This window comes from Micropterus dolomieu, linkage group LG20, assembly GCF_021292245.1.
Source record: "Micropterus dolomieu isolate WLL.071019.BEF.003 ecotype Adirondacks linkage group LG20, ASM2129224v1, whole genome shotgun sequence".
NCBI classification, from domain to species: domain Eukaryota; kingdom Metazoa; phylum Chordata; class Actinopteri; order Centrarchiformes; family Centrarchidae; genus Micropterus; species Micropterus dolomieu.
Window position 1 is genome coordinate 18,823,405 of NC_060169.1, and position 11,365 is coordinate 18,834,769.

An 11,365-nucleotide genomic window follows, 5' to 3' on the forward strand; every position below is an offset into this window, starting at 1 on the left:
ACTCTTGTCTCCTTTGCAGTCCCTTTCTGTCAAGTGGCACAGAAGAGAAAGACCCGAACGTCTGTGTCTGCTTACTGGGGCAAGTGAACATTTGAAATGACAGAGGGTGACGTTGGCTTGAGTGCTAGAGAAGATGCCTCAGAGCTAAGTGAAGGACCATTAGGGAGACGGTGATAAGATGCATGCATGTAGACAGGGCGAGTGTTCACCTTGAACAGTCTGGTGTCATCTGCTGAGGAGGGCTATCACACAGTGAGAGCACAGCATCAAACTCCAATCAAACTCCATCGCTGCTGACAGCAAAATCAAACTGATGCCTACACACACGCCGAAAGGTGCTGTGACCTCCACACCCTGTTATTATTCATGCACAGTGACTAGCTATTACTTTGAAGCCTTCTCACTTCGGTTGGCATTCCTGTATTGGTCAACTAAGCAAAAAGCTTTCAAGAGCTACAGTAACACTGATGAACAGAAGGGTCTTGTCAAAGGAGACACTTTAGGTGAAGACTAATCGTGAAAGAGGAGGGATATAGCGGTAACGTAATGTAAACATCACAGTTTCACAGCTGGATAGTTATCCATCTCATACTGGAAGTGAATGCCACTGCAACATGGATTTTCATATAATTAAAAAAATGGGGTTATTTTCTGTTTCTGATATGGGATCTAATGTACAAGTAAAAGTAATTAAAAAATCATTAAAGAGGTGGTATTATGCTCATTTTCAGGTTCAAAATCTTATTTAGGGGTTGTACCAGAACAGGTTTACATGTGTTGTACGCTCCGCTCTTGAGCTACAGAGTGATGCATCTTACTTGTAAAAAAACTTTGTTGGGAGTTGCACATGCGCAGTTCCCAGGTAAGGACTACTAGCCAATCAGAAGCAGAGAAGGGCGGGTCGTAAGAAACAAGGTAGTGTGATCCAAAGCCGCTTCAGACTGCGACCGGAACCTAGCAGATGGTATAAGTTACTCACAAGTCCACAACCACACAACATCATTGTCCCACATCTTACAATAAACCACTACAAAAATCAACTCAATTTTACATAAAAACTGGTCAAACAATTTGAACGTTTGCTCAGTAGCTTTCACATCGGGTGTAACATTAGCATTATAGCAATAACTTTAGCTGTGTTAGCCAACATTCCAACAACTCCGCACTTGAACGGTCTGTGAAGTTACATTGCGTGTTTATTTTAAATATAATTCACAACCAATAAAGCATACTTACAGGTTGTGATTGTGAATTTCCAGGCCCAAACAGAGTCGGAGTTGCATCGTCTTTTAGGACTAAACGCTGAACTGTTGCTGACGATCTGTGCTGCTTTGCCGAAAAAAGTTACCATAGCGCAAATCGATAGACTCGACTCTACTCGGCCCTGCTCTGTTTTCCATTGCAGCTAGTACCCAGAGATAGTATGTAGCTTGTGTGTCGCTGCCGCGACGTAATGTTCAATGCGACACACACACCAGCGATCCACACAGCTTTCTCTTTTTTAAGTTAAAACGTTTCAACATTCCTCAGAATGTTGAGACATTAAGTGGTATGAAAACCAGATAACAGATAAGTGGTATGAAAACCTTTCAGCTGTGTTTTCCTCTGCCGTTGTTGCTGCAACGGTCTGTGTGACGGCGGGAGCAGAAGACACAGGCATCCTCTGCAGCCACTTGCGGAGCTCCTCAACTCTGAAAATATTCAAGCACATTTTTGTTCACTTCTCGTAAAACTGTCAATATTCGAAAGCTGATTTCTCACCTCAAAACTTCTCAGAAGTGGATTTAGTGATGAAATTTCATACGAAAACTGTAAAATATAAAACATTCTGTTGCTGGCCTCTGTCTGGTGCACGCAATGATGATGCAGTGAATAGTGAATATTCGCTCTGACCAATTAGCAGTCTGTCGTGTTTTCACGTTACATTTTAGTATCCCTCAGCTCGCACCTCGACGGAGGTGAGGTGAAAAAAAGTACCTAGAAGCATGTATAGGTACAACATTTCTACAATGGAAAAACAAACAAAGGCCAGTCGAGCCAAAGGGCCTCCGCTCAGACTAGCTTGGTTTGAGGGTGTGCCTGACCCCGCTAGCCGCTTGGCAAGCTTTATGATGTGTTTTCATTGTGCACTTCTTTCACTTTCACTTTGCAAACCTGTTACATGCACAAAAAAGAGATATAACTCAATAAAGGAGAGGGGAAAAGCCAAAAAGCATAATACCACCTCTTTAAAATTAAGCTGACTGTATGCATATATGTACAGTATGTTTTGTATTTTGGTTGTTTTGGACTATTGATAGACACTATTGAAATATTTTCTCTTAGGGAAATATTAATGTAAGGTAGGCATATACTGTATGTACTGCAGAATTGGAAAATTCTGTATGAACACACAGAAACAGCTGGTCAAAAAGTTCCTTCACGTTGCTTCTGCACTCAATATTATTGAAACACAGCTACTGTATAAGCTGGAACCTCCAGGTCTGAAAAGTGAAGCCAATGCGGAAGTGCCTTAAACCAGCATTCTTTCTAATGCCCAGCAGGGGGTGACGCCACTGGTTGCAAAAAATGACTCAGTGAACGCTTTCGTAATGGGTTTATAATTTCAATCGCTAGTTTCAAGTCTTCTTCGATACAGCATGATTTTGAATTTATAAATTATGGTCACATTTAGAGTAAAAAATACAATAAAACAGGGTTATGCTTTGGGCGTGGTTACCTTGAGATTGACAAGCCGCTACCATGGCGACCTGCCAGCTGTAACAATGCCTATTCCGTTCCCAGCTCCACCCTCTTGTCCAAATATGGTCACTTCTGGTTCCAAAAAACCAAGATGGCAACTCAAAACTTTAAAATGGTAGTCCACAAAAAAATGGGTGAGGTCAACGTGGCTAAGCCCACTTCTTTCACACAATCTATGCTACTGTACAACCTGTGCTGTGTACATGTCAGGTGTACTGTATGTGTAGTTTTATCTACAGCTTCTGGAATAAGCGTAAATGAGGTGAAATATTGCACAAGATAGAAGGGAACATGTTCTCAGGAAGTTAACCTTGGGTATGTGTAACCTTGTTAGCTGCACCCGTGCAGTGATAAAGAATCAGGCAGCAAATGGCCTTAGTTTGTCCCTCATGGATCAAACATATACACACATGTGCAAACACACGCACACACACACACACACACACACACACACACACACACACACACACACACACACACACACACACACACACACACACACACACAATCTCTCTTTCCTGCATCTTGTCTCTTCCTACTGGTGTTTGCAGAGTTGGAAATTTCTCGAATAATTTATGCTGTTAATAACCAGCTCTGTCTCTGTGGTACAGAGCCGTCCTGTTCAAACATAGCTATGTACGTGTGTGTCTGCACAGCATAGTGAAAATGGGACAATGTTTGAACAGTGAGGTGAAGGTGTATGTATGAATGTGTATGTGATTGCAGTGTGAGTTATCACAGACTGGGCAGAATTGACTGATGTGATAGTTGAGGGTGGTTATAGGGTGGGCTCCTGTTTCAACACACGGGAAACCACAGATTTCTTCCAACAGTGTAGGTGTTGAAAGTTACAAACTGAACACACTGTCGTAGCAAGCTCAAGGTAGAGAGAAGATTGAAGCATATTGCAAATGCTACAGTATTTCAATGCTTAGTTTTGTTGCACTAAAACATATTAACTACTGTATACATATAAACATCCTCATGAACAAACACACACAACCTCAGACTAACAATATTCACAGAAAAAACAGCAATTCAAATACAGCAATCAGGAAGAGAAAACACAATTAGAATGTATTTATGGTGCAATCAACGAGCATCTGTACAAAACACTCTCAGCAATTAGGGTCCTAATAAGGAAGCAACTTAAGGAGTGTCTCATCATCGTCATTGTTGTCATCATCAACATCATATCATAAATATCATCCTGCCCTGTTCCGGGGTTTAGTTCTTATTGTATCTGTCTTTGTTTCTCTGTCACAGTCGGTCAGTCTGTTGCCTGTGAGCTTACCATTTTTTCAGCCTGTCTATCTGTCTGTTTCTTAAGATGGGAGGTGCAAGGAAGAGGCGGGGCATACTCTCAGCAAGAATGACCTTGGCAAAAGTCTGATGATTTGAGGCGAGCAGCAATATCAATAATAATGGAGAAATTAATAAGCTGGTGCATTGGCCTGAGGGTTAGACTACAGGAGGTGGAGGTGGGGGACCAGTGGCGTGGTGTAATCGCTGGGGGTGGGGGTGCATGGCTGGAGAATGGCAGGAAGAGGAGGGGGGGGGGGGGGGGGGGGGGGGGGGGGGGGGGGGGGGGGGGGGGGGGGGGTATGGTGGTGTGGGAGAAGGGGTGGTAAGTGCACGATTTCCTTAGCAGCAGTGTGGTGCGGCAGTCCATGCTGTCACACGTCAAAGAGGGAGCAAATCAAAGGCAGCTCTTTTGATGAATATAAAACAGAGAGTCCTGCTGAGAAGCACTCTCCTCCCTCCCTTTCTAATCACAGAGCTGCAGAGGCGGCGGGTTGCACCAATCCCCCCAGCCCAGCACAAAATGAAAGGAGAGCCGAAACAAGGAGAAGGGGACAGAGAGCACATGCGATCACAACAAAGACTGCTTTATAATAGCAATAAACATTTGTCCTCTTGAGACATCTGCACAGAATGATGGGTGCGATGTGGCAAGATGCAAGAGAAGATGGAAAGGCATCAACAATTTTTACCCTCCACACAGCCCTGAAAAAGGTTCACCTCCTATCTCTACAAGTATGGTACATGCGTTTTATCTGTAAACAGAAGTGAAAATTCATGATAAAATATCTAATTTACCCCATAAGAACGATTTAACAATGCATACTCTACCAAGTAAAGGCTAAAACCTTTTTTAATAGCCTTGACTTTGATTGTTTTAAAATTGTTCTTAATTTAATTAAATTGTGCATTTAAGTGTGTGTGGGGGGGTAGGGGTTACTGTGTTCTTTTCTATTATTTTATTTTACCTGAATCTTTTGTACTGCTTGTCTATACTTTTGTGCTTTTTAAAACTGTAAATATTTTACCTTTGCCATCTATATATACTTTTTGTTTGTTTGTTTTTGTATCCTGTACAGCACATTAAACTGCCCTAGTGTATGAATTGTGCTATACAAATAAAGTTGCCATGCCTTGCCAAAAACAGCATTGCCTTATGGGCATATGTCTAATTAACCCATAGTTCACAGAAGTGTTGAATTCTTATCATCCCCTTCCCAAACTGGATCAAAGACAAAAAAGCTTTTAATATGTACAGTGTTGTCAGTGTCTCTTAAAAAAACATTTAATGTGTATTAAGGGGTGAAGTCCAATAACACCCCATATGACATGTGATTTAATGTGATATTGGGAAAACATCTCTCCTTCTTTCATGTCTCATCTCACTGTTGCTCTTAGTCAAAAAGTCCCAGGCAGCAGACCAAAACAATTCACCCTTCTTCCTCATTTATCTCTATAGCCTTACTGTTTTTATTTCTAATACTAAATTTTTAATTTATTTTTACAGTATTACATTCTATATTTATCTCCTCATTTTAGCTGTAACTAAAGCCTTAAGATATTTGATTAGTACAATTAAAATTATTTCAAAAATTATTTAATTATAAATAATAAGTTACACTATTAATAAACTGAGATTCCCAGTTGTTTCCATTAGTCGCTACTAAACTACTTTCGCTATACAGACCGTGTAAAAAGATGAGTGTAAAAAACTATATTTGCCAATTATTCCATGTACTGTATATTAACAGGAAAAAGGAAAAACTATTATCCCATGCATAGATCAGTCACTACAACCCACATGACAATGACTCAGTCTCAACAGCAGTGCTATGTTCAGTCCAGCCCAAGCTACACATCCTCTAAAGCTCAAGAATCGTCATCACTGTATTCAACCAGAGCTCCACTTCTGTAGCACTGCCCGGCCTCTCCTCCCCTGGGCAGTGCTCCTCTACTGCTCCCCAGGCAGCATTTGTGTGTGACACCAAAGCCCACTCCCACCCAAGTCCCGAGCCCAGAAAGTGACACATGCATGGGTGTCGCTGCCGTTTCACCTCCTGCCTGCTGAAGTATGAGGCAATTTCCTGCGAGTGGTGCATGGTGTGAGAGAGCGGGAGGCTAGGCGCAGCGCAACTGTGCTGCTGTCTTTGATACTGTCAGGGAAGAGTAATGGCTCTCTGCAGCAACAGCCACTACCAAACTAATGTAGTGTGACTTTGGTTCTCCTTTCCAATGCATTACCACCATAGTGAGTAAGGAGGGGATGGCAAGAAGACAGCCAAACTGTGAAGAATGTGGGAGGAAGGATAGGTCTACACAGGGAAAGACAGAATCCTTCACAGTTAGCATTCAATTTGATTAACTCCCAAATAAGCAAAGACATGTCAGGGATGTTTCTGTAATCGGAACACATTTGTGCAGTTGCTCTTACTAACCAGACAGGATGCTACTCAAGGTGTAGGCCTACCAGGAAAGCCTGCATAACCAAAAGGCAGCCCTGTTAGGCAGGACAGCTCCTACTAATCTTTACAATGATTTCAAGGTCACAGTGTTTTAGTACACACACACAGAGAGAGCAGCTTATCACTGGAAGGACCTCATCTAATTGGGCAATCTACTATCTCAGCAGTTATTGCAGCCTTATTCATTGTGCCTGACCTTGCAAATTTAATAAGCAGAGATTGTTGTACACTTTCCATATTTAAACAAAAAAGGTAAAAGAAAGCTGATTTATTTGCAGACCTGCATACCTCTCTGGTTGAACTCTTGGCCTTCTTTCAGTTACAGATGAAACTACAATCAAATCCATTCAGAAATTATACTGAAATTATGCAGAATTAAAAGCTGATTCAAATTGCACAATATTACAATTCATTAGAGCTAATTGAATGCCATGGTCTTTAGGCTGAATGCCAGTTGTGTGGAGATGTCAAGTGATAGTTGGTCTTCTGTAAAGCTTAAGGGCTGGGGGTTGTTATAGAAGGACATACTGCTATTTTGCTTGGCCTCGGTTCCCACATTGAGTCTAACATGTGCCATCATAGAAACCCTTAACAGGCAGCCATTTGAAAAGCCCCAGTACTGAGCCAGAGGAATTACATGTCTGGCCAGTAATAACATCACTGTGCAACTTATGCATACAAGTATGGAGGGTAGTATAATCATGTTATGTTATGAGTTTAAGAAACTTGAGCACAACACATACTGGTTCATTAAAGGACTGAGGTGCTTGAGTTAGGTTAATATACAGGTTAACTTACAGTTCTGTTTCTAGGTTTATATTTCTTTGGAAATTAGTTTTCAGTAGACACAACATGAAGATGCATTACTTCTCAGGAAATATTGCTATAAAAACAGTAATACATTAAAGTTACTTTTAAATGTTCCTGTTTTCTGAAAACACAGAAAAGCACTTCAACTGCCTTAAAGGATGTCCTTCAATAATTACCATGGCAGTATATAAAACATAATTAGGATCTTGTCTTGTTTTCCAAGAGTGTTGTCCACAAACAGAACAAGTGCACACACGCATGTTAACAGTTTCTTAAAGGGTACTTCGGTACTTTTCAACCAGAACCTTTCCTCCCCCGTGTTTGTGTGTCTATGTGACTAATTAGGAAAACATTTTTAAAATTGGATTGTTATTACAAGTATCAGACAACATTGTGGAAATGCTGGAAATGGAGATTTTTTTTTAAGGGTAAGATCCTTTTTGTTTAACCAGAAAAATTCATTTTCGTCAAAGCCACCAGACTCCATTGATAAAAACAATAATCTTACCTTGCAGAACACAACATCGGTCGGTTAGTTTGTTTGTGTTATTGTGTGACTTCACCGTTTTTGTTTGTTGTGTTATTGTGTGACTTTGGTGTTTTTACACAATAACAGAAACTAACTGACAGAGGCAGCGGTAGACCAGAGAGGTAAAATTACGTTTTTTGTCAAGGGAGTCTGGTGGCTTTGACAAGAGCGATAGAGCTAGACTGTTTCTGGTAAAACAAAAAGGATCTTGCTCTTTAAAAGAAGGTCTAATTAGGGATTTGTTCCATAATGTTGTCAGACACTTAAATAACAATCTGGCCCTGTAGGTAGCAAAAACAAGCACTTCAGTGGACATACTCTGATGGGGCGCAATCGCCCACAAGGATTACGGTGCAGATCTTGTTGCTGACTGTCATTGCAGGGCCACTCACTCAGTACTTCAAAAAATGTTGTCCCGATTAGTCACAGAGACTCAAAAATGTGGGAAAATAGATTGAAAAATACTGAAGTTAGACTTTAATGTCCATGTGCCCCACCTCTTTCTGTCACTCTCTCCTTGTATGTGTCTGCTCTGCTGACTTTCTCCATCAGCAGTATTAGGGCTGGGCAATAAAACAATAATGATAATTATCGCAATATAATTTTCCTCAATATCAATATAATTAATATCAATATATCGTCAATAAATATTTGGTATGATTTATATGAATCATGAACAAATTACCACTTAATTTTTCTGTTAAAATATTTATTTTGTTGCGGAAAAGGGACTGAAAAAGTTAGTTATAATACTAGTTTTGAATGTTCTCCCTCAGTTTTGTTAAATGATTCACTGTTTAGCATCAAGTGTTTCTCACATTCTGACAACAAAGAAAGGTTTAACCACATAATTAACCATCTGGTTTCTTAAATTTTCAGTCAGGAGCAAAAGTCAGCCTTTAAACTTGAAAAAACAACTTTACATTTATCGTGATAATTATCGATATATGAAATGTTTTTTATCAAGATAACATTTTTGGCCATATCGCCCAGCCCTAAGCAGTATGTTCTATAAAATCACCGAAAAGACAAAGAACTCATCTTCTGGATTTTTCTATCCATGACTCCGTTTTCAGCAGCAGTTGCACTGCATGTGGTGGTGGCTTGTTAACAACGTAGCCTATCAAAACAAAACCAATGTGGTAGCTAACGAATGACATCTGCACTGTTGTGTCCACTGTTGTGTCCGCGTCTTGTAATAAAAAACAACTCTGTCTGTGTTTCTCTGCAAAATGCTAAAATATGCAGCCAAGTATATCTTGGCGGCCGTTACTTTACCTGAATGGCCCGCCCAAGTAAAGTCTATGTGTGGGAAACACTGTGTAAGCCATGTCATATACAACATACATGTTTTATAGACAGAGTACAGTTTTACAGTTTTGTGTACAGTTTAGCTGCTGCATGAGGGAGCCTCAAAGCAGTGCATTTGTCTAGGTATCTCCTAGTAATGTGTGCCATCAACTGTTCATGCAGCTGATGTCCCTTCTATCATCAGATCAACATTTCTATATTTAACCTCCATCAGAAACCAGAAATGTTCTGTCAAACTTTAGACATATGTTTAAAACAAGAAGATATGGAAATTCTAAATCAGGAAACATCAGAAAATGTAGCATTGTGGCCACATGAGATTAATAGTTGCCAAGAAATCCAGTTGCCTGCAACTTTCCCACCTAAAGTGCCATTCAGTGATCACTGTGGTGGCTCTGCAGTATATCACTGGTGTTTAGGCAATGTAACCCAGTCAAGGGATACACAACACGCAGTCGGTGTGACTATTCCATTCAAGAAATCCCAATCCCCCCATAGTGCCCTAGACTGCAGAACATTTTTCAAAATATTTTGTTGTTTGTACTTTAGGTAAGGCCAATTTTCCCAAAAAAATGTTTTACAGAGAGCATCAGCGGCCATGATAAGCATATAGACTAAAATTAAAATAAACAGAGATGATAACTCAAATTGAAAGATGTTGTTCATGGTTTCTCTTTCAGGTGTTCAGGCTCTCATCCTGCATCGAGTCGGTAAGAAGCACTTGTTCATCTACTATGACTACTATTCCACTATTTGAAGGTGGCCTTGAGATAAGATGCTTTTTAGAAACATCTTGGCAGTTTAAAAAGGTTTGTAAATTGGATTTAATGCTCAATTTTAGGGCTGAATGATTTTGGAAAATAATCTAATTGAAATTTTTTTTTACCAATATTGCAATTGGGATTTAATATGCGATTAATTTTTAAGCTCTTTACCTTCTGTATTATTCAAAACGGACAACCAGTAAATCAGTGTATAGTTCAACCACCAGTTAATGCGTCCTTATCTCAGTTCAAATCTCCTAGGAGTCCCTCTTTCTATATCCCTGTCAGCAAACAAAAAATACGTTCAATTCAAAAGTTGGCCAATGTTTCACAGATATTTCCTGAGCTGACTGGTGGCTGTGTGTGTGACGCAGGTGGCAATCGCCACAGTACCTTCACCTTGCTACACGTGTCTTTCTGTTGTTCATGACGACTTCACCCACCACCACCACCAAGTTAACCGCGGGTGGCGGGTGCTACTTTCATTCCCTGTGTGACAATAAAGTTTCTGTAGTGTCAGCTTCTGTCAAGCTTAAGGCCACTGTACAACAAGTCAAGGTGCAGCGTAACGTACAAAGTTGATGCTTCGCCTGCAGACTGCTTTACTCTTGGGTGTCATGTGACCAGAGTGTAATTGCAGCCTTTGAGATTAGAAAATCTAGTTTTATCACATTGTGATAATATCGCAAATGTACTCAATCGTTCTGCCCTACACATTATAGATACTTTTCTAAAACAGGGCACAGTTACAGTATGTTTTTCCTTTGTCAAAAGGATGGTCTTAATATGAACTCTATCTTAAAGAATATCGGAGTAAATAGCCTTTTCAATTGCACAAAAACCTTTAAACTTGTTCCAGTATCATTCAACCGAAGTTATTTTATTTTAAAGTACCTACAAACCATATATATTTAAATTTCAAATCTTTCACATGTCCACACCTTCTCACTGACTTTATGACTGTACTGCCATGTAGCAGTGATAACTTTATAGAGGCTACATCACTGAAAGTGTAATTTTCTGTAGACAATAGCCTGACAAATAAATAACGAATATTTCTTTACACACTTAAACGATATTTTTCTTAAACACATGAATTTGTGGATGGCTGGATCAAAGTGCAACAATGTTCTTTACATGCATTGTAAATGCTTCTATCTATTGTCCATTACCTCAGTCTGAAGGATTTATTAATTAACTACAATAACATGGTTAAGGATGCGAGAACACACTATTTTTCTGAACTCATTACTACACATAAACACAATCCCAGGTTTCTGTTTAAGACTGTGGATCAGCTGGTAAACCCAACCCCTCCTTGTGCCTCAGCTGGAAGTAATGATGACTGTGAATTGTTTTTATCTTATTTTACCAATAAGGTGGTGTCAATCAGAGCCTCTATTACCCCCGCGGCCTCTTACTCAGAGGTTCCTCACCAGCAACAA